The sequence below is a fragment of the Lepus europaeus genome, chromosome 10 (genome assembly GCF_033115175.1).
Source record: "Lepus europaeus isolate LE1 chromosome 10, mLepTim1.pri, whole genome shotgun sequence".
NCBI classification, from domain to species: Eukaryota; Metazoa; Chordata; class Mammalia; order Lagomorpha; family Leporidae; genus Lepus; species Lepus europaeus.
In genome coordinates, this window is record NC_084836.1 from 27,183,237 (window position 1) to 27,206,341 (window position 23,105).

The following is a 23,105-nucleotide window of genomic DNA, read 5'->3' on the forward strand; positions in this document are numbered from 1 at the left end:
AGTGAAGGATGGCCCAAGTGCTTGGGCCCTGCACCCCATGGGAGACCAGGAGAAGCACCTGGCTCCTGGCTTTGGATCAGCGAGATGCGCCGGCCGCAGCGGCCATTGGAGGGTGAACCAATGGCAAAAAGGAAGACCTTTCTCTCTGTCTCTCTCTCTCACTGTCCACTCTGCCTGTCAAAAAAAAAAAAAAAAAAAAATAGAAGTCAAAATCCAGCCACCATAAAAAAAATTCAGCAAACTGAAGGAAATGTACCCAATTTAATAAAATCATATCTATAAAAATATACAGCTGTCAGGATTATTACTGCTAAAAGATTAAGTGTGTTCCCCCTGGGGCTGGCATCATGCCATAGTGGGTTAAGCAGCCACCTGAAATACCAGTATCCCATATGGGCACCAGTTCGAGTCCCGGCTGCTCCACTTCCCATCTACCTCCCTGCTAATAATCTGAGAAAGTGGTGGAGGACAGCCCACGTCCTTGGGCCCCTGCCACCTATGTGGTAGGCCTGGAAGAAGTTCCTGGCTCCTGGATTTGGCCTAGCACAGCCTTAGCCATTGAGGCCATCTGGGGAGTGAACCAGAAGATAGAATGTCTGTCTGTCTCTGTGAGTCACTCTGCCTTTCAAATAAATAATAAATAGATCTTTAAGAAACTTTTTGCAATCCAAGCATAGTTTTCTCATAACAAATATTTTCCATGAACTTTCTGAAGAATCCTCATGTTCCCAAATAAACCTTCAACAGCCCTTCCCTCCCCACCTTTTAGTAGAAATTGACAAACTGATTCTAAAATGTATATGAAAAGTCAAAGCACATAGAAATTATTTTGAAAAAGAATAATGAAGTTAAAGAATGCACACTATCTGATTTCAACATTTATTCTAAAGCTATAGTAATCAGGACAGAGCAATACTGGTATAAGGATAAACATATGGATTACAGGAACAGTTTAGGGGCCAGCACTACTACTACGGTGCCAGCTTTACGTATGGATGCCGGTTCATGTCCCAGCTGCTCCTCTTCCAGGCCAGCTTTCTGCTGTGGCCCGGGAAGGCAGTGGAGGATGGCCCAAGCGCTTGGGTGCCTGTACCCATGTGGGAGACCAGGAAGAAGAACCTGGCTTCTGGCTTCGGATCGGCGCAGCGCCAGCCATGGTGGCCATTTGGGGGGTGAACCAACGGAAGGAAGACCTTTCTCTCTGTTTCTCTCTCTCACTAACTCTATCTGTCAAAAAAAAAAAAAAAAAAAAAAGAATAGCTGTTTGACACATGATGCTTTATTTATTTATTTGTTTGAGAAGTAGAGTTATAGACAGTGACAGGGAGAGACAGAAAGGTCTTCCATCCACTGGTTCACTCCCCAAGTGGCCGCAACAGCCAGAGCTGAGCTGATCTGAAGCCAGTATCCAGAAACTTCCTTCAGGTTTCCCATGCAGGTGTAGGGGCCCAAATACTTGGGCCATCTTCTACTGCTTTCTCAGGCTGTAGCAGAGAGCTGGATCAGAAGAGGAGCAGCCGGGACTTGCATCAGCACCCACATGGGACACCGGCACTGCAGGTGGAGGCTTTAGCCCACTATGCCCCACCTGGTGCTTTAACAACTAGACATTCATACACCAAAAAAAAAAAAAAAAAAAAGAAAAAAAAAAGAAACCTGACCTTTATACCATATGCAAAAATTAATTTGAAATGGATCATGGGTCACAGATTTAAGTATAAGTGATAAACTACAAAATCACTGAAAAAACATAGGAGTAAATCTTGCTACCTTGAATTAAGCAAAACTTTCTTAAGACACAAACATCAGATTTCACAAATCAGGAAAGAAAAAACTAATAATTGGACCTCATCAAAAAATTTTCTGCTCTTCAAAAAATGTCACAGGATATATTATGAATAAAACTGTTATAGAAAGATAATATTAAGAATTTTTTTATCTTTTAGAAATGTTTATTTATTTGAAAGGCAGAGTGACAAAGAGAGACAGTGACCTTCCATTCACGGGTTCACTCCCCAAATGCCCACCGCAGCCAGGGCTGTGCCAGGCCAAAGCCAGGAGCCAGGAATTCCATTTGAGCCTCCCACGTGGGCGGCAGGGGCCCAGGTACTTGAGCCATCATCTGCTGCCTCCCAGGATGCATTAGCAGGAACTGGATCAGAACCAAAGTAGCTGGGATTCAAACCAAGGATTCTGATGTGGGATGCCGGCATCCCAACCTCTGGCTTAAGCACTTTCATCACAATGTCCACCCCCAGCCCCGTCTTAAAAATGTTTGTTTATTTTAATTTATTTACTTGAAAGACAGACCAACAGAGAGACAGAGATAGAGAAGGGGAAAAACATGAAAGCCACATGCTTGGAAAAATATTAGAATACTCCAAATCTGATAAAGAAGTTGTATTCAGAATATATAAAGAACTTTTACAGGTATAAATGCGGTAAATAATAACAGTATTAGAAAAAACCTGACTAAAAATGTTCAAATAGTTGAACAGACACTTTCACCAAAGAATATCAATGGCAAATTAATTCATTAAAAATACTAATCACACAAGAAGATATCAGTGTATGACATAACCCCTAGACTGACTAAAATTAGGAAGAGCAACATTGCCCAACCTTGGGGATCAAATGGAACAACTGAAGCTCTTGGATGTTGCTGGTAGAAATGCAAAAATGATAAAATCACTTTAAAACAGTGTGACCATTCCTTATAAAGTTAAGCCATACCACTCCCAGGAATTTATGCAGGAGAAATGAGTTCATCTGTCCACACAAAACTCGTGTGTGAATATTTATGACAACCTTTTCCCTAATAACTAAAGTCTGAAAACAACCCAGATGTCCATCAACAGGTAAGTGGGTGAAGAAATCGTGCTACATGCAAACCACGGAATAATAGCAATAAAAAACCACGCTAGTAATATGTGCAACAACATGAATGATTCTCTAGAACAGGATGCTAAGTATTAGAAGCCAGTCATAAAGGCTTGGTATTTCACAATTCCGCTTATATAACATCCTGGCAAATAGCTCAGAGGTTGCCAGAAAATGGAGAATGGGGTGAGTAAAGAGAATGATGGCGGGGCCGGCGCTGTGGCATAGTAGGCTAAGCCTCTGCCTGTGGCACCAGCATCCAATATGGGCGCCAGTTCAAGTCCTGGCTGCTCCTCTCCCAGCTCTCCCCTTAATAGGCCTGGGAAAGCAGTGGAAGTGCTTGGGCCCCTGGACCCATATGGGAGACCCCGAAGAAGATGCTGGCTCCTGGCTTTGGATCAGCTCAGCTCGGCTGTTGCAGCCATTTGGGGAGTGCATCAGCAGATGGAAGACCTCTCTCTCTGACTGTAGCTCTACCTTTCAAGTAAATAAATACATCTTTAAAAAAAAAAAGTGATGCCAAAAGAACAGGAGGGGACTTTGGGAGTTGATAGAAACGTTCTGTCTTGACTAAGGCAGCAGTTACATGACTGTAGAAAAGTATTAAAATTCATTGAGCTACATACAATACAGGGGTAAATTTTATTTATGTAAATTACTCTCTAATAAACTTAACACTTAGAAAGCAAAACTAGAGGGGCTGGCGTTGTGGCATGGTAGGTAAAGCCACTTCTGCGATGTCAACATCCCATATGGGTGCTGGTTTAAGCGCTGGTTTGAGTCTCAGCTGCTCCACTTCTGATCCAGCTCCCTGCTGATGTGCCTGAGAAAGCATCAGAAGAAGGCCCAAGTGCTTGGGCCCTGCACTCACATGGGAGACCCAGATGAAGATCCTGGCTTGACCTGGCCCACCACTGGGCATTGCAGCCATCTGGGGAGTGAACCAGTGGATGGAAGATATATCTCTCTCTCTCTCTCTCTGTAACTGACTTTCAAAATAAATAAATAAATCTTTTAAAAAAAATATTTATTTCAGCCGGCGCCATGGCTCACTTGGTTAATCCTCCGCCGGCAGTGCCGGCATCCTATATGGGCCCTGGGTTCTAGTCCCGGCTGCTCCTCTTCCAGTCCAGCTCTCTGCTGTGGCCCGGGAGGGCAGCAGGGGATGGCCCAAGTGTTTGGGCCCCTGCACCAGCATGGGAGACCAGGAGGAAGCACCTGGCTCCTGGCTTCGGATTGGCACAATGCCGGCCGTGGCAGCCATTTGGGGAGTGAACCAATGGAAGGAAGACCTTTCTCTCTGTCTCTCACTCTCTATAATTCTACCTGTCCAATAAAAAAAATTATTTCTTTATTTTAGAAGTGGAGTTACAGGCAGAGAGGATGAGAGGGAAAAAGATCTTTCATCCACTGGTTTACTCTCCAAATGTCCGCAACGGCTGACGCTGAGCCGATCTGAGGCCAGGTGCCAGGAGCTTTTTCCAGGCCTCCCACACAGGTGCAGGAGCCCAAGGACCTGGGCCATCTTCTACCGATTTCCCAAGCCATAGCAGGGAGCTGGATCAGAAGAGGAACAGCAGGGACATGAACTGGCTGCAGGTGGAGGCTTAGCCTACTATGCCACAATGCTGGGCCCATAAATCTTTAATTAAAAAATGAGAGAGAGAAAGCAAAACTAGAAAAGAGCTACCATGGAAGACAAAGAGGCAAAGGAAATGCTGAAATCTTAGGTTATTCAAGCTAAGAAGTCAGTGTATACAGAGGACTGCATGATTAACCAACATTTTGGCATCATGGTGTTCACCCTGGGAAGATAATTCTGGAGGCAAGGGTGACACCTACGTGAATCTCAACACTGGAAAGACTAGACCCATTTCCCGCCCTTAGTTCAGGTTTTCAAGAAAGAACAGTTCATTACAGATAGGAAACTATATAGAGGAAAGGATACTGACATACCTTTAGGACTAAAATCAGGTTTAAAAATAGCACCCCCGCAGTTATCCAAAGAAGCTGAAAGTGTTTTACACACATTCGTTCTTAGCTCATGAAAGGTCTAGGGGTGGGTGGAAATGCAGGTAGAGCAAGGTGCTGTGGAAACTGGATCGTTTTGCCCCAGGGAGATATGTGGTTGGATTGACGTGTTGGAAAGATCACTGTGGCAGGCGTGATATGGAAGGCGAGGTTGGTGAGGGCAAAGCAAGCGAGATCTACATGGTTGCTGGACTCGTCCCTTAACAGACAAGGAAGTCCTTGCTTAGGGAAATCGGAAGTAACAGGGTTCAAGGCAGCAACTCAGAGGGCTCTGGCCATTGGCTGGATGTGAGGGAGGGCTGAGGGGGAGGTGGCATGGGGGGGTCACACCTAGTTCCGGGGTTACACCAAAAGAAATTGGGGCCGGGGTGGGGCTTGGGTAGCAAGATGGCTTGCGTGGGAAGGGGAAGCATTCCCCTGTGACACTTGCCCGTGTTGATCTGGGTTTTTCATCTTGTTTTGTTTCCAGCTGTTCTTTTCTTGCCACATTTGCATATTGTACCAAGTTAACACAACATTAAAAACTAATAAATGATCTTCATGTCTATCGTTCCTGATTAACCGGGAGCTGCTTGAGGGCAGTATCTGTGTCTTCAGTGGACTTCTCATCACAGCTGACCTGGCCTGGCTGACCCCACCAAAATTTACTGCTCACAGTTCAGAAGGCTTGGAAATCCAAGATTAAGGTGCCAACAGATTTGGTATCTGGTAAAAGCTTGCTCTCTGCTTCAAAGATGGTGCCGCCTTTTTTTTTTTTTTTAAGAATTTATTTCAATTTATTTATTTGAAATTCAGAGTTACACAGAGAGAAAGAGAGAAGTCTGCTATCTGCTGGTTCACTCCCCAATTGGCTGCAATGGTCGGAGCTGCACCAATCCGAAGCCAGGAGCTAGGAGCTTCTTCCGGATCTCCCATGCAGTGCAGGGGCCCAAGGACTTAGGCCATCTTCTACTGCTTTCCCAGGCCACAGCAGAGAGCTGGATCGGAAGTGGAGCAGCCGGGTCTCGAACCGGCGCCCATATGGGGTGCTGGCACTACAGGCAGCAGCTTTACCTGCTATGCCACAGCGCCGGCCCTGAGATGGTGCCTTCTAACTGCATCCTCTCTTGGGTAAGAGTGAACAAGCTCCCTCAGGCCTCTTTAATGAGGCACCAGTTAAAACACCACTTGGGACACCTGCATCCCATAGCGGAGGGCTCTGCTCCTGATTCTGGTTTCCTGCTGATGCACACCCTGGGAGGCAGCAGGTATTGGCTCAAGTAATTGAGTTTCTGCCACCCATATGGGAGACCTGGATTGAGTTCCCAGCTCCCAGTTTCAACCTGGCCCAAAATTGGTTGTTGCAGACATTTGAAAAGTGAACCAGTGGTTGGGAGATTCTCTCTCTCTCTCTCTCTCTCTCTCTCTCTCTCTCTGAATCTCTCCCTTTCAAATAAATAAAACTAGATAAATAAAATGTTGACAGAAAGAGGGGGAACCAATCCCATTTGTGAGGGCTCTATCCTCATGACCTAATCAGTCCTAATGATCCTACCTCTTAATATTACAACATTGGAGATTAGGTTTGCAAATAAGAATTTGCAAGGAACACAAATGTTCAGACCATGATAATAATGTAAAAAATAACAAGATTGGCTGATGTTCATTAGGTGCTTAATAGATGCCAGTGCTTTGATATATTTAATTTAGATACCAGCCCTTCAAGGCGGACCCTGTTAGGATTACATTTTTCAGATCAGGAAACTGAAATGTTGAGGAGCAAGAGACTTACTCAAGGTCAGCAATCAAAGAAGGATATGAACCAACAACAGACATTTATTGCGTGTTCCCCCAGCTCTGAGCTTGGTACCTGTTGGAGGAGCGATGTTCAGTAAATGTTTGTGGAATTGATCTGATGCGGGGAGGTGGTACATGAGCTGGCAGCTATGCCTGGCACACAGGAGACAGCAGATCAGGCAAATGCTCAAAAACAAGGAGCACCTTCAAGTGCTGGGGATACAGTGCTGGAAACACCCCCGGCACGACAGCTCGGAGGCCATGAAGGGATCCCTGCCTCTAAGAACAGCTCCAGGAGGCCATTTCATCTCCAGAGCACCTGCCCCGGACACAACACTAGAGTCTCCTTGCTGATTCTTTGTCCCACCCTGTGCTGACCTGGCAATCACCCCCTTCTTGCTGATATGGCTCCACGTGCTGTCCTCACCTTGTCCTATCTTGACCCTCTCTTGTGGTCCTGCTGTGTGCCCTGGAGGTTTTCCTGGATCCCACTAACTTGAGAACATGCTACAGCTTAGTTGTTCATCCTATGTGTCAGCCATCCCAGGAAGGAGCCACAGAGAACAGACCAGGGCTGAGCTATAAGTGTAGCAGTGTTTCTCACCTCAGCTACATGGTGGTGACACCTGCAGAGATTCAAAACACCCCAGATTGATTAAATCAGAATCCCTGATTCTCAAGCTCCCAGAAAGATTCCAAGGTTGAGACTCACTGCAGACTCTCTGGGCCTTCGTAACCCGGCCTCAAGTTAGAGAACAGTGGATCCTTTCCATGTGTGAAGGGACAAGCGGCCCCTGGAGGGCAACTGTGGCTGTGTCACCATGACTTGAATCAAGCTCTGGGAAAGCTTTGGGGCTGGCCCCGAGTGCCAAGCATCTTGGGCTTCTGGGCGTCATTACCTGATATGGAGGCTGAGGGGAGAGCAGCGACTCTGCCCTCACTCCTGAAAGGACAGAAGAAAGTGGCTGTGGGGACTGGGTTTCCTTCCTGAGGACTTTCTCTGTCTTGGAGAAATTTATATGCCTCCTACAAACCAGATGTTCCATCCCCAAGAGAATGTGGAGTGCAAGGGTCCACCCATGCCCTCCTCACATTCGGATTTTCCCTCCAGTGCCAATTTCAGAGGGTCCAGATTTTGAATTTAAGGTGAATCATAGCATCTGTACATATCTCCCCTTGGTTTGGCTTTTGGCAATAGCTGGCTTTGACCAGAAGTGTCCCTCCCAACCCCTGTCCTTTCCATACACTTCTCTGGTTCCTTCCCCAAATTCAGGAAAGAAATAGAGAACAATAGATAAAGGCATCAGATACAATCACCCCAACAATACCAGAGGTGGCAATAACAATAATAATGATTACTATTACTATCGGTATTGTTAACAATTGGGTTTGTGCCCGGTTCTAAGCACTGTGAAGGCATTATAAAAACCATTTGTCCTCTTACTTGAGCCTATGAGGCAGGAAGTATCCCCATTCTACAGAGAAGGAGAGGAAAGTCTCAGGGCTCAGAATGATACCCCAAAGCACGGCCCCTTGGCAGGCAGAGGATTGGACCTCAAGAAGGCTGGCAGGGCTGATAAGCGTCTGATCCTCCCCCACCCTCCTTTCTCCTGCTCCCTTCCCTCCCTTCAGACAAGCCATAGAATCTAGAATTGCTCTTCTCCAACATGGGTCATAGAAGTTAGAACTGCCCTTGGGGTGAACATCATGGTGCAGGGGGTGAAGCCACCACTTGAGATGCCCACATCCCACATCGGCCAGTTCAAGCCCCAGCTACTCTGCTTCCATGCAGAGTACAAATGGTACAAATGCTACAAATTCTTGGGCTCCTGCCCAAGAAACCTGGGTGGAATTCTGGGCTTCTGGCTCCAGCCTGACCCAGCCCTGGCTGTTGCAGCCATTTGGGGAATGAACCTGTGGCTGGAAGATACATCTCTCTCTCTTTCCCTGCTAAGCCATAAACAAAACCTAGAAATCCACCTCTCACCTTTGTGTGTACAAGCTGGCCCTAAAGAATTCTCTGCGTACCTTGTCTGACAGCAGATCTGACGATTCTGTTTCCAGAGGGGCCTGCCCCATCCCAGGAGGAAGGAATGTTACCCAGAGAGGCCAAGAAGAATCTGAGCACACAGACCTCGCTGGGATTGCCCTCCTCAGTCTATTAGTATCCAATAATACCCTGGGTCCTTGGGTCTTCCTTTTGAAGGCTCCGCTGTCACCTAAAACCTGGAGTAAATCAATGGGTGATGGCTGTGGTCCTAGGAGTATTAGCTGTGACCCTTATGATAGATGACAAAAGTCACGGGGTAGAGCAGTGCTTTGAGTCTTTTTTGAAACAAAGAGAACAGCAAGTGGTTCTCAGAATTGCCTGGGAAACTTTGTTAGAAATGCAAATATTCTCTTGGCCAAGGTCAAATTCTCGGATGTACAACCAGTGTAGTCACACAGAGGCTTGCAGCTGTTCAGTTTTGTCTGCGAGTTAGTTTTTCTCAAGGGAAGCCCAGCTGAACAGCACAGTCATCCTAGGGGCTTGGGACCTTGGCTCACATGTGGTCCTCTCCCCCTCCTGTTGCCTCCCCAGGGTGGGCCCTCGGCACCTGCTCCCCATCCTGCCCATGAGCTGGTGGCAGCCAGCTCGTGTTGATGAGAAGAGGCTTGTGTTTGCTATTGTCTTTTGTCCCCGGCAGGGTCTTGGGCACAAACACAGAGAGAGTCAGACTGGTGCACACTTCAAGTTACTCAGGCCAAGGCCAGGCCAGCTGTCCTTACCCTAGACAGGCAGCACAGGCTTCATCAGTGGGCCGCTCCTTAGGGACCTCTGGCCAGCCCTGACCCAGGTACTAGATGTGTCCTGGAGCGAGGTTGCCATTCTTTGCCTCCGTTGTGGGTTGAAGCAGAGGGCCTGTGCAGAGGCCCAGCATTCCACACTCCAGGAGGGGGGCCTGCACTTGCCCTTGGCAGCAGCCCTGCAAATTACGTTCCCAGCCTCATCTCTGGTCAGCACAGACCAGTGGAATCGAACTCTCAAATTGGAGCCCAGGAACCTGTTTAAAGAAATCCTCAGGTGATTTGGATGCACACTCAAGTCTAAACCTCTGAAATCCAGCAAAGCTGAGGAGAAAGCATGGAGAAGGTGTAGTAGATGGCAGTGGCTCTGGAGCGAGATGGGTGAGAGCTCAAATCCCATCGGCATTTAAAGCGACCATAAGCAAATCACGGAACTCTCTGGTTCTCAGATTCCTCATCCCTCCTCCTCCTCCTCCTCCAAAATATAATGAAAGGCAGAGTGACAGAGAGAGTGAGAGAGCCTGAGAAAGAAAGAGATCTTCCGTCTACTGATTCACTCTCCAAATGCCCACAACAGCCAGAGCTGGACCAGGCCCAAGCCAGCATCCAGGAACTCTGTCAACAGACTCAGTTACTTGGGTCATCATCTGCTGCCTTCCCAGGCACATTAGTGGGAGCTGGGTCAGAAGCTGAGTAGTCAAGAGCTGAACTGGTGCTCATGTGGGGTACTGGCATCTCAGGCAGTGGTTTAACTCCAGCCCTCAGGGACATCATTTCTAACAGAAGCCAAGAACTCAATCCCAGTTTCCCATATTGGGGGCACAGACCCAATTAGCTGAACCATTGCCTGCTGCTTCCCAGGGTCTGCATTGGCCGGAGCAGGGACTCGAACCCAGGTACTTAGATGGAGGACACAGGCATCTTAACCACTGGGCCGTGTGCCCACCCTCATTTTAGTTTTCTGAAAAGTAACAGGATGACACAGTCTTTGGGCCCAAAGCAGGCCTTCATTTTCCATTTCAGTTCCATTCTAGCCTCTCTCCTGATGATCCCCCTCTAATTTTGCCATACATTGTATTTCCTTTGCAACTGGTTCCTTATCCCCAGGCATGAGCTTCCTGGAAGACTGTTCCAGAGAATCTCTTCTACTTGGGAGGGAAGAATCACCATGTGAAGGACCTCCCACCCTCCCACTGATGCCAACAGACCAGTTGACATCTCACTGCCTCTGACTGCCACCATGTTGTACATGCTGCAGGGTCCTGTCTGGATGTCCTATCCTAGACTGGTATGGCCATCCCACAGCCACTGTAGTGTTGGCGGCTACAGGCTTGCAGCCCTCCCTTCTCTGGAGTGTTGCCTTGGACCTATGGGTGCTGCCTTGTCCAGTAGCATGTGGGAGGTTATTCTGTTCCAAGTGGCAACCCACAGCTGCCTAGCTGATGCGGGTTACAAAGACCCATGGCCCTTGCCTCACTTTAGGACAACTTTGGGAGAGTGGGAGGTGTTTTGTGACAACATTAAGTATGAGTTTTTCCCTAACACCAATCAGTTCTCTAATTGCTTTGACACCCACTGCAGTTCCCTTCTGATTCTGCCTATCTGGAGCCAGCATCAGATCCCACAGGTTAAGGGGCTCAGGCCCACATGACTTCAGACACCAGCTGCAAGTGGGGTACCCAGGTGACCTGTTTTTGCTGGGCAGACTACAGATTTGAGAGTTCCTAAGACTTGCCCCCTTTAGGCTCAGTAATTCACTGGAGCAACTCACAGAACTCAGGAAAATGCCATACTGACAATTGCCAAAGGACAAAATTACCACAGTTGAGTTGCAAAAGCTTGACTGGCTTTATTTCTGATTCTAGAACTAGGCCACACTTCACTCTGTAAGTGAGAAGAAGTCCTCTGATGGGCTAAGCAGAAGAGCTTCATTTTATGGACAGGGAAGTTTGGGAAAACTCAGAAACAGAATGAAAAGCAGATTGGTCATTTGAGTTACTTTCCTTGTAAATTTTAAGGACAAGGAGACAGAACAGTAGAAAAATAACTGGTTGGTTAACATCAGGTTACTTCAAGTTACCTTTTCTGTGTAAAGATTAAGGCAGAGGGAACTTTAATACCATGCCAGTGGAAACTGGCCTGATTGGAATATTTGGCTGTTACCTCTCACCCCTGATTTCTTAGAAGGTCAGATAACAGCTTAGTTTCAGTTTGGTAAGATGGAACTTTAGCATGAGAGACTCCATTTTGGTTTTTGGTCTGTTGAGGCCTAGTGCAGAACCCTTATCCAAAACAATAGTCTATAACTTTATTTTCCCATTTTTATTTCTTAACGTATTTGAAAGGCAGACAGAGACGGAGAGATCTTCCGTCCACTGGTTCACTCCCCAAAAGCCCATAATACCTGAGGCAGGCTAGGCCAGGCAGAAGCCAGGAACTCAGTTCAGGTCTCCCACATGGGTGGCAGGGACCCAAGTGTTTGAGCCATCTCCAACTGCCTCCCAAGATCTGCCTTAGTGGGAAGCTTGAGTGGAGTCAGAGACTGAGATGGGATGCAGGCATCTCAAGTGGCATGTCAACTGCTGTGTCAAATGCCAGCCCTGCCACCTTTGCTTTTCCCGTACCTCTGTTACAGTGTGTTCCAAGGGATGCAGATGCCAAGGGCACAGGGGAACTCCTCGGTCCCTGCCGACTTGGAAGGAACCACACCCCCTGGCCCTGAGACACGTTCACTAACTCAGGAGCTCTCCAAACTCCACTGGTTAGGGCTTTTTATGGCTGTTGTCAGATGTAGACCGTTGGTCATCAGTAAGCAAACCCAGTCCCCGGCCCCTTTCCTCATCTCAGAAACTGTGCAGTGGGGCTGAGATTTCTAACTGTAATCATATGGTTGATGTTTCTGGCAGCCAGGTCCCCTCCTGAAGCTGTCCAGGTGCCCTCTCCCTAGCAGGAGCCATCTCATTAGATACAAAAGACCATAATTTCCAGTGGCTTTGGGAGCTCTGTATTGGAAACTGGGAAGAAAATCAAATCCATATTTTCATTACACCACAAGTGCCAATCGCCCCTCAGAGCCCAGAATGGGGTCTGGCGGAGGCTACAGCCACCTCTGCCCAGCTGCTCCCCTGCCCTATTCTGCTTCTCAGACACTCCTAAAGCTGCCACCTGGCCACCCCCGTCACTAAAGCACCCACACACCAGCACCACCTTCAGCTCTGCTGCCAGGAGCCCAACTTGAGACACGCCTGTGGCTTCCTGTTCCCATGGGTGTTTGTGTGTCTTTTGTTTCCCTTATTAGGGAGTTCCTTGAGATTTCATCCATGTCCAACTTCTCTTTGTCCTCCAGTAACACCTAACACAAGGCCTTATACACAGAAAGCCCTCAGTACAATTGGAGAATGAGTATCACATACTTTGAAATCATTTACACGGCTAGCCAGGACTAAACTGCTGACTTATTTTCTCTAATTCCCATTTTGTACCTTCATCCCCAGCTCCTGACCTACAAGGAGGTCAGTTCTCTACTCCCAAAGATGAGGGCAGAGGACATCAGATGCTGCTCAAGAGCAGGCCTCTGTGGAAATCACCTCCAGGCTACTGGCATTCCTGCCTCTTGACCAGGGACAGAGAAGGCTGTTCAGTGCCTTGAGTATTTCTGTTCTTTCCAACTTCTCTGCCCCATCCAGTTAAACAGTCTCTAAGAGTAAATAAATGTGGCAAAGATAGAACAAATATTTTTTTCCCAATTGGATTGGTTCATTCCTTGCGTGGGTTCAGATGGGGGAGAACCAGAACGTTTTGATTAAATCGCTTGTTGCCATCAATGATTTGCTTGTTTACTAACGGCCTGTCATTATCTACCAAAGTGTGAATTCTTAGTATTGTTGAAAGGACAGCTCTCAATAGGAAAATGGCAAGGTTCCTTAACCTAATGTTCTCACCATGTTACAAAGTGTAAAAACACTAAATCAAAAGCAACAGGCAAACATAACCTGCAAAATTGCAGAGTGGAGAAAAAAGAGAAGCAGGTGGCATCCCTTTTAAGAGCCCTACGGTATGTTTCTGATGACAAGTTTTCTCACTTTCTTTTCACATATTGCATATGCGTCTCACTAGGGTGCTACCATGCTTTGGTTTCCTGATACGAAAGATGGTATCACTCCCTGAGGCCTCCACACAGTATGAGAACCATGGTTCTTTCCCACCTAAAGGTCTTAAGGGGGCAGGTTTTTGGCCTAAAGCTTAAGAGACCCATATCCCACACTAGAGTTCTGGAGTTTGATTCCTGACTCCCCCTGCCAAGGCATCACCTCTGGGAGGCAGTGGTGATGGCTCAAGTACCCTGCACCCCTGTGGAAAACCTGTCTGTCTCTCAGCCGTTGTAGGCATTTGAGGAGTGAACCAATGAATGGGAGCCCCATTTCCACATGTGTGTGTGTGCATGCACATGCATCCAGAATAATGGTGACCCCACACTGTTACTAATGATGAGACAGATAATGTTTATAGTGTATTCCAGATGTTGAGCATTTTACATGTATTATTTTATTTGTCCTCACAAAGCTATGAGGTAGGTATCTTCAATATCCCCATTTTACACATGAAAAAACACACGGCTCCGAGATGTTAACTAACTTGTCAGAACGTAGAGGTTCTGAGTGACAGAGCCAAGTATGAACCCAGGTAGCTTGCGTTTTACTACACTCCCTAGGAGTACTGCTCCTAACAGCAACAGAGAGAGAGAGAGAGAGAGAGAGAGAGAGGTCGTCCATCCTCTGGTTCACTCCCTAGATGGCCACAATAGCCGGAGCTGGGCTGATCCAAAGCCATGAGCCAGGGCTTCTTCCAGGCCTCCCATGTGGGTGCAGAGGCCCAAGGACTTGAGTCATTTTCTGTTGCTTTCCCAGGCCATAGCAGAGAGCTGGATTGGAAATGGAGCAGTCGGGACTCAAACCAGCCCCCATATGGGATGCTGGCGCTGCAGGCGGTGGCTTTACCTGCTATGCTACAGTGGCTGGCCCCGAGTGTCTACCCTCTTAATATCATTCACGCAAGACTTTGGGGATTAAACTCCCGCATGAGTTCAGTTGGTGGAGACAAGGGGCAGTAAATCCTACTCAAACCCTAGCAGCCACCAATGGCTCTTGGTTCTTTATATATATTGAGCCATTAATCCTCATAAGAGCTCCATCAGCTGTTTATCACCCTCACATTGCTGAAGCACAGAGAGATTAAGTAACTTGCTGGGAGTTATCCAGCTAGTGAATGAAGGACCCAGGTGCCAAGGGCTGTGGGGTGCTCAGAAGCCACACGCGGGTTTTTATTTTCTGTTCTTGCTGACAAGCATTACCAGCCTTTGCTTTGTGGAACAAGTGCACATCACTTTTGCTGATGCTTTGAGAGCATACTCCCTCTCCCCTGAGAAAATACCCAGGGAGCCATAGAGCAAAGGCTCTCAGAGATTGTCTGCAGGATGCTTGTGCTCAGGTTGATCTGTTCGCCTGGTCTGCATCTTCCTTCTCCTTTTGGTAAGAACACTTCAATTTCCTGCTGGAAAATGTATTCGTTTTCTGTTACTGCTGTAACAAATGACCATACAGGAGCTGGTGTTGTTGGGCAGCAGCTTAAGCCCGCACTTGGAGCGGCCATATCTCACTGAAGCATTGATTCGAGTCACAGCTGCTCCATTTCCAATCCAGCGCCCTGCTAATGCACCTGGGAAAGCAGTAGAAGATGGCCCAAGCGCTTTAGGATGACTCCATGTTTAGGATGTCATCCATGTTGGAGACGTGGATGGAGTTCCAGGCTCCTGGCTTTGGCCTGGCCTAGCCCCAGCTGTTGTAGTCATTTGGGGAATGAACCAGTAGATGGAATTTCTCTCTCTTTCTCTCTCTGTCATTCTGCCTTTCAAATAAATAAATAATAATTTTTTTAAATGGCCATACATTGGTAACTTAAAACAACACAAATTTTTTCTCTTATGGTTCTGAAAACCAGAAATCCGAGATAGGCCTCACTGGACTAAAATCAAGGTGTCGAAATCCACATGTCATCAGGGCCGTGCTTTTCCTGGTTGCCTGAGGAAGAATCTGTTCCCTGGCCTTTTCCTCACATTCCTTGGCAGGTAGCTCCTTCCTCCACCTTCAAAGCCAGCGACATCAGGCCAAGTCCTTATGCTGCCTTATCTCTGGTTGTCCCACTCTGCCTTCCTCTTCCATTCTTAAAGACTTGTGATTACATCATGCCTACCTGGATAATTCAAGTAATCTCCCTATTTGAAGATCAACTGATGGCAACCTTCATTTCCTTCTGCCACGTAGCATATTCATAGTTTCTAGGAATTCACATAGAGACCTCTTTGGGGGTAGGTTGGGGACAGTATTCTGCCCGCCACAGGAAATCTCTCCCTTCCATGGTCAGAATAGAAACTCCGGGTCAGTTCAACTCAACAACCCTGGCTCAACGGATGCGCTTGGAACATTGGCTGAAATTCTTGGGCAGTCGGCAACTCCCGACATTATGAGGCAGGCAGCTCACAGACCATCTGCTCCACAGATGGGGCAGGAGCGGGGCCTCTCCCTGACTGGGCACAGCTCCGTCTTCCCCAGCTGTCAAATCCTGTGACTACTGTCCCCTGCTGTGGAGGTGTTGAGCCAGCAGCTGCTGTGCCCACCTTTTCGCAAGCATGGAACAAGCTGTCCCCAAAATGAGACCCCTTTCAGGGGGGGTTGCTCATCTTGAGTTTATTCTCTTCAAATTCCGTGTACAGGCCGGCATTGTGACATAGTGGGTAAAGCCACTGCCTGCAGTGCCAGCATTCCATATGGGCACTGGTTCAAGTCCTGGTTGCTCCACTTCTGATCCAGCTCTCTGCTATGGCCTGGGAAAGCAGTAGAAGATGGCCCAAGTCCTTGGGCCCCTGCACCCACGTGGGAGACCCAGAAGCTCTTGGCTCCTGGCTTTGGATCGGCACAGCTCTGGCTGTTGCAGCCAACTGGGGAGTGAACCAGCAGATGGAAGGCGCACACGCTCTCTCTCTCTGCCTCTCCTCTCTGTGTGTAATTCTGCCTTTCAAATAAATAAATAAATCTTTAAAAAAATTCTGTGTGCAGTTCGAAAATCTTCTTGAGGGATATATTATGGCATGGTTTTGTCAGAGACCTGCTCATGCGTAATGGCTTGGAAGAGGGCTGACAAATGTCCCAGTTACTTCTAGGTTTTAGTATATTCATGCTGTTGGAATGGCCTCAGGAAACCCTCACAGTTACCACAAAACCTGGATGAGTGGCATTCGTGACATTCAGACATGGCTAAGAAGGCAGAAGCACACATCCTAACTGGCATTTGGTCATAAACCTGATTCTCTTTCGCAAACCTTTCCTAAGTACCTTGAAGGCTTTTGTAACTCAGGATCTTCTACAACCTGGTTCTAAGGCTGGAAATGACAGCTTCCCCCAGGAGGGAGGAACATGGGCTATGCACTCAAGTGGGCTCTTAACTTACTTTCCTCAGAAGCATTGTACTGGATGGGGAGGGTAAAGTTTAGGCTGCTGTGAGCCAGGAGCATCATCTGATTGGGCATCAAGCCCAAGGTGTGAGTGGGGGAGTTTGAATGGATTATTAAGGGTCAGACAGACGTGAAGCTGGCCAAAGCCAAGTTCAGGATAAAAATGTGCACCCTGAGTTTCCCTGAGAACTTTTTTTTTTTTTTAAAGATATTTATTTATTTGAAAGGCAGAGTTAGAGAGGGAGAGGGAGAGACAGAGAGATCTTCCAGAAGCTGGTTTGCACCCCAGATGGCCACAATGGTCAGCACTGGGCCAGGCCAAAGCCAGGAGCTTCACCCAGGGTCCCACATGGGTGGCAGGGGCCAAAGATGATTTGGGCCATCTTCCACTGCTTTTTCAGGCACATTGACAGGGAGCTGGATTGGAAGTGGAGCATCTGGGACATGAACTAGCACCCATGTGGGATGCTGGCGTCACAGATGGCAGCTTAACCCACTACCTCATAATGCAAGCCCCATGGTGATGCAAGGCATGGTGATGAAGTATGCAGCTCTGAATTGATCCCACTTGGGTTAGCATCCTGGGTCCACTACTTCCAAGCTATATGGTCATGGGAGAGTTACTTAGTCTCTCTGAATCCTTATTCCCACATTTGGAAATCAGTACAATAGTGGCAACTTTATGCACGGGTTAATGGAAGGAATGCTTGAATTAAAGAAGCTAGCACACAGCAGTCTTAGCCTCGCACATGAAATACAATACTGTGTGGGCTCTGGGGTTCTCTGCCACATCGGGGCAGAGCCTTAGCATGAATGCACCAGACCACACTTAAATTTTAAATTCTGATTCAGAAGCTCAGTGCTGAGCTTGCTTAGGGCTTACTGACTTGATTTCAGCATCAGGATTGCATACACATATTCCTCACTCATTCTGACTCTTTTTCTAGTCTTTGTTGTCATTCTTTCTCAACGTTCTGAATACTCAAACGCCACAGTAAAATGTCTTTTCCTGGGATCCACCTGGAGGACATCTTCTTAGGATTCTGTTATGTGAATGCTAGGACCCAAGTATAACGAATGGCTCCAGTGACTCAGTGGCTGGCCACAAGCACTTCTTTGTCTGCCTCACAGTCTTCTCATTAGCTAGGGCAACTGTGCCATGAGCTTCAGGTTGGGCTCTGTTCTACCCCATATTTCTCTCATTGTTCCTGGACCAGCAGCTACTCAGGACAGTTCTTCTGGTAGAGAACAGAAGCACAAGAGGCTAAGCCAAACCACGTATAAGATCTCCCTTCATATCCACTAACATTGCATTGGCCAAAGACAGCCATAAGGCCAAGTTCAAACCAGTGTGCCAGGAAATAAATATACTCTGTTCTCTCCAGTTGGAGCTGCTATAGAGCAACATGGCAAAGACTGGATGTGTTTCAAGAAGGAATAGAAGAATTGAGATAAAAACAGACAAATCACAGATACCTTCTGTTCTAATGTTACTTTCTATTTCACAGGAAAAAAGAAAATCACTACAGTAAAGAGTGATTTCAAGTATTTCTACAAAAAAGATACCTCAAAGCCATTTCCAGAAACTTACCAAACTAGCAAAATATTGCCTCCTCTCCTTCATGCAGGTCTGGCTTCACGGCTGTGACTTGAACAGGAGCACAAGGCTCCATTCACAGAAGAGCCCTTCTTGGATTTAATACTTTGTACTGGCCATCTTGAAATTAATTTTTTAACAAGGGGTCCTGCATTTTCATTTTGCCCCATCCCCACAATTATGTAGCCAGGCCTGTCTACATTTGTTACATTTAAAGTTCTTAATGGTGAAAGTTAATGCTCATAACAACCACCTGAGATCTGTAGTTCCCTGAGTGATCCAAGATTCACTCTTAATTCCCGAGGTCTTTCATTCATTTAACGTCTAATTACCAAGATCTTTCATTCATTTAACGTCTATTGGGTCATGTTGTTATTCTAGGTTTTAGGAATAAAACAGTGAATCAAGGTATCCTGTCTACATGGAATTTACAAGGTGCAGCCCTTCCTGTATCTACCCATGAACAGATGACATTCATTTTTCACAGGACATCAGCCAGGGACACACATTCCAGTGTGTGGCCCAGGTAACATCTGTTGGGGGGTCATATGAAAATCCCAGTAGCAGAGAAACTTTACCCATTCCAGTCTCTTTCTCTCTAGATAGCAAATCAGAATGCAAACAAGTAACAGTGACACCATTAGAGAGCTAATCTTAAACACACTCTGATTGCAAAGATCATAAATCTTCCACAAAAGTTGCTCCTTTGGATATTATTCTCATCTCTAAAGTGGCAAAAAGATTCATTTTCAAGAGGTTTTTCAACTATGCAGACAGAAATGAAAGAGCAAACAGAGTTTCTGCTTAACATTTCCCGGGGGCTCTGCAAGCACCCTGAGGAATGCCACTTTGTGAGAGCTCCAGCCAAACGCCAGGCTCATCCTTCGAGAGATTCGCTCACCACTGGCTTGCTCAGAGGAGCGGAAAGATGTCAAATTGCTGATCTGCTTGAAAAATCACAACAGGTGTAATTTCTACTCAAGCAGCAGGGATCCTGCCCTGGGAAAGAACGAGTCCTTTTTCTCATTTGTTTGCTTTTTAGAAATTCATGCCCTTAACATCCTCTCTCTCCCAGTATCCCTACTGAAGTTGCATTCTCTGTTTCCAGCTAGCCCAGTTGGAGCATGTTGATAACATACACATACGCCTCCCTCGACAGATGGTACCACCAACCAGCTCTTTCCCAAAGCTTGTTCCTCTAGGTTCCTGGGGTCTTAGTTCTCCAGCTTTAGCCTGCATCCCTATCACCTGGAGGTCTCATTAAAACACAGATTGCCCCCTCCTAGAGTTTCTGATTCAGTAGATCCCTAAAATTTGTTTTCCTGGTAAGTTCCCAGGTGTACACTCTTGCGGCTGGTTTGGGTCCCAACCTTTGAGAACTACTGCTCTGGGATATGCGTTGGCCCTAAAAGGTTGAATGAGCAACACTGTCCTGAGTGCAGAGAATGTTGCCAAATCAACCTGAGTTTTCTTGGACTTCTGACCACCCTGTCTCACTTTTCTCAAGTCCTGTTCATTCCTTAATACTCTCTCTCGTCAGCCCACTGCCCTGCCTATCACTAAAGTGTTTTCAGTAAAGTTAAAAGTGACTCACTGCTGCCAAATTTAATGGACCTTATCACTTTGGGTATCTCTCCAGCCATATCATGCTAAATATCTAAATGGAACACACCACATCTCTCCCTGCACTCTTCACCTGGGGTTGGGCCTAATCAGGTATACGAGCTTATTTGCAGCAACTGATGCTCCTGTAGTTCTGATGTGAGGTCTGATCAGATCACCCTACACCACCAACTGCAGAGATGGGCCTGTATCCCTGCACTGATTATCACAATACTCTAGCACAGGGTCACAATGAATCTAGAATCTAGAGTTCCTCTCTAGATTGTATACGGCATTTCACCGAATCTGAGACACTATGGATAAGAAGCACTATTGGGGCTGGCGTTGTGGTGCAACAGTTTAAACTGCAGCCTGCAGCCACACTGGCATCCCATATCAGAGATCCTGTTTGAGTTCTGGCTGCTCAGCTTCTGATCCAGCTCCCTGCTAATACACCTGGGAAAGCAGCAGAAGATGGTCTAAACACTTGGGCCCCTACCACCCATGTAGGAGACACAGATGGAGTTCTAGGCTCCTGGCTTCAGCTTGAATCAGCAAGCCCCGGCCATTATGGGCATTTGGGGAGAGAACCAGCAAATGGAAGATATCTCTTTCTTTCTCTCTCCCTCTCCGCTTTTTAAATAAATAAATCTTTAAAAAAGAAAACAAAAACAGGCCGGCGCCGCGGCTCACTAGGTTAATCCTCCGCCTTGCGGCGCCGGCACACCGGGTTCTAGTCCTGGTCGGGGCACCGATCCTGTCCCGGTTGCCCCTCTTCCAGGCCAGCTCTCTGCTGTGGCCAGGGAGTGCAGTGGAGGATGGCCCAAGTCCTTGGGCCCTGCACCCCATGGGACACCAGGAGAAGCACCTGGCTCCTGCCATCGGAACAGCGCAGTGCTCCGGCCGCAGCGCGCCTACTGCGGCGGCCATTGGAGGGTGAACCAACGGCAAAGAAAGACCTTTCTCTCTGTCTCTCTCTCACTGTCCACTCTGCCTGTCAAAAAAAAAAAAAAAAAAAAAAAAAAAAAAAAAGAATGGGGCGAACACACTAAGGGAAACAGAGGTTAAAAAATGAAGCAAGAGTGGTGGACTTCTGGCCTAGTGGTTACGTCGCCAGTTAGGAAGCCTGTGTCCTACATCAGAGTACCTGATTCAATTCCCTGCTCATGAATCCAGTTTCCTGCTAATGTAGACCCTGGGAGGCTGCAGTGACGGCTTAGATCCATGTGGGAGACCTGGACTGAGTTTCCAGCCTCAGCCCTGGCCCAACTTCGGGTTCTTGTGGGCATTTGGGGACTGAATAGTTGATAGGAGCTCTTGGTCACTCTCTCTCTCTCCCTCTCAACTCTCTCAAATAAATAAATAAATTCTAAATTAAAAAATTACTGGAATGAGAAATAAAGAGGATGAACTAGCTCTGCTTCTATATACCAATGCTTTTTCTCCTCTATTATTTGAATTCAGTTTCTATTCCTTACAACCACAGAAGTCTTGATGAACACAGTCCTTTTCCCCATAGAAAACATTACCAATATGCCCCAAATCCAATGACTTCATTGCCCACTCAGTTACCCGAACCATCCTTGGCTCCTTCCTCTATCTCCACCCTCCCTTTCCCCCAGCTTCCAAAATACCTTTCTAATTCTTGTATTTCACTCTAACCTTATGTACTGTCACCCTTTCCTGGGCCTCTCGGCCTCCTACATCTCCTGGCTCTGGTCCTGACCCATCTAACTCCTGCTCTACATTGCAGTCAAAGCAATCTTTCCAGAACCAGATAAGAACATGGGGAATCCCAGATGAAAATCCTTTGGTGTCTTCCCTGGGCCCCTCCACAGTGTGGGCTGGGCCTGTCTCCTCAGCTTCCTCTAATTCTGTTGAATATTTTTCTGCACTAGACTTTCAACATACTCATCCCTGCCTGGAGAATTACTCCTAATTCACTCTTGATCAATATCACTTTAACATCACTAAAATGTCACTTCTTCAGAGGGTATTCCTCCTCCCCCTAAACTAGCCTGGGTGCCTCCACTTTGAATGCTTTCCCAGATTCTATGTCATCATCATCATCACTATGCTCTTAAAAATCAGTCCTCTGCTGTAGCTTTTTATATGAGGGAACATTAAAAAGTCCTATTTATTCCAAATCTTTAAAATAACAAACTCGATTATTGAGGTATTCATAAAAAACAGTTCTATTTTGGGGGTACTGGGCAGGCAAATATCTGTGCAAAAATAGTGACTTTCCTCAGACTTCCGGAAGTCCTCTGCCAGGATGTGCCCCTACCTTGCAAAATGCATGACCCACAGTGGTTTCTCAGTAATTTTATCAGTTTCTAAGGCCTATTGTTATGGTTTGGACAATAGTTTGGGTACCTACAAAAGACCCTTGTATTGGGGGCTTTGTCCTCAAAGTCTTATGCTAATGATTGGTGAATTAGGGTAAATGATTAATGGAGGGTGGAAACTTGATCTGAGTATGGTTTCTAGGTGGCAGTTCACTGGGAGGGCCTTAGGTCATTGGGGCATGCCCGCAGTGATTAGAAAGACTGTGTTGAGCCCCCTAGTCTCTCTCTGCTTCCTGGCTCACCACATGGTCCTCCCTCTGGGTGTGGTACACCATCCAGCACCTTCATCAGATAACAGACTCAGGGGGCTGCCTCATCTTGGACCATGAGCCTACACAAACATGAGGGAAAATCAACTTTTTTCTTTATAAGTTAGCATCTCTCAGGTATTCTAGTTAAGATAACAAAAGCTGGTGGCAGGCGCCGTGGCTTAACAGGCTAATCCTCCGCCTTGCGGTGCCGGCACACCGGGTTCTAGTCCTGGTTGGGGCACCGGATTCTATCCCGGTTGCCCCTCTTCCAGGCCAGCTCTCTGCTATGGGCCCGGGAAGGCAGTGGAGGATGGCCCAAGTCCTTG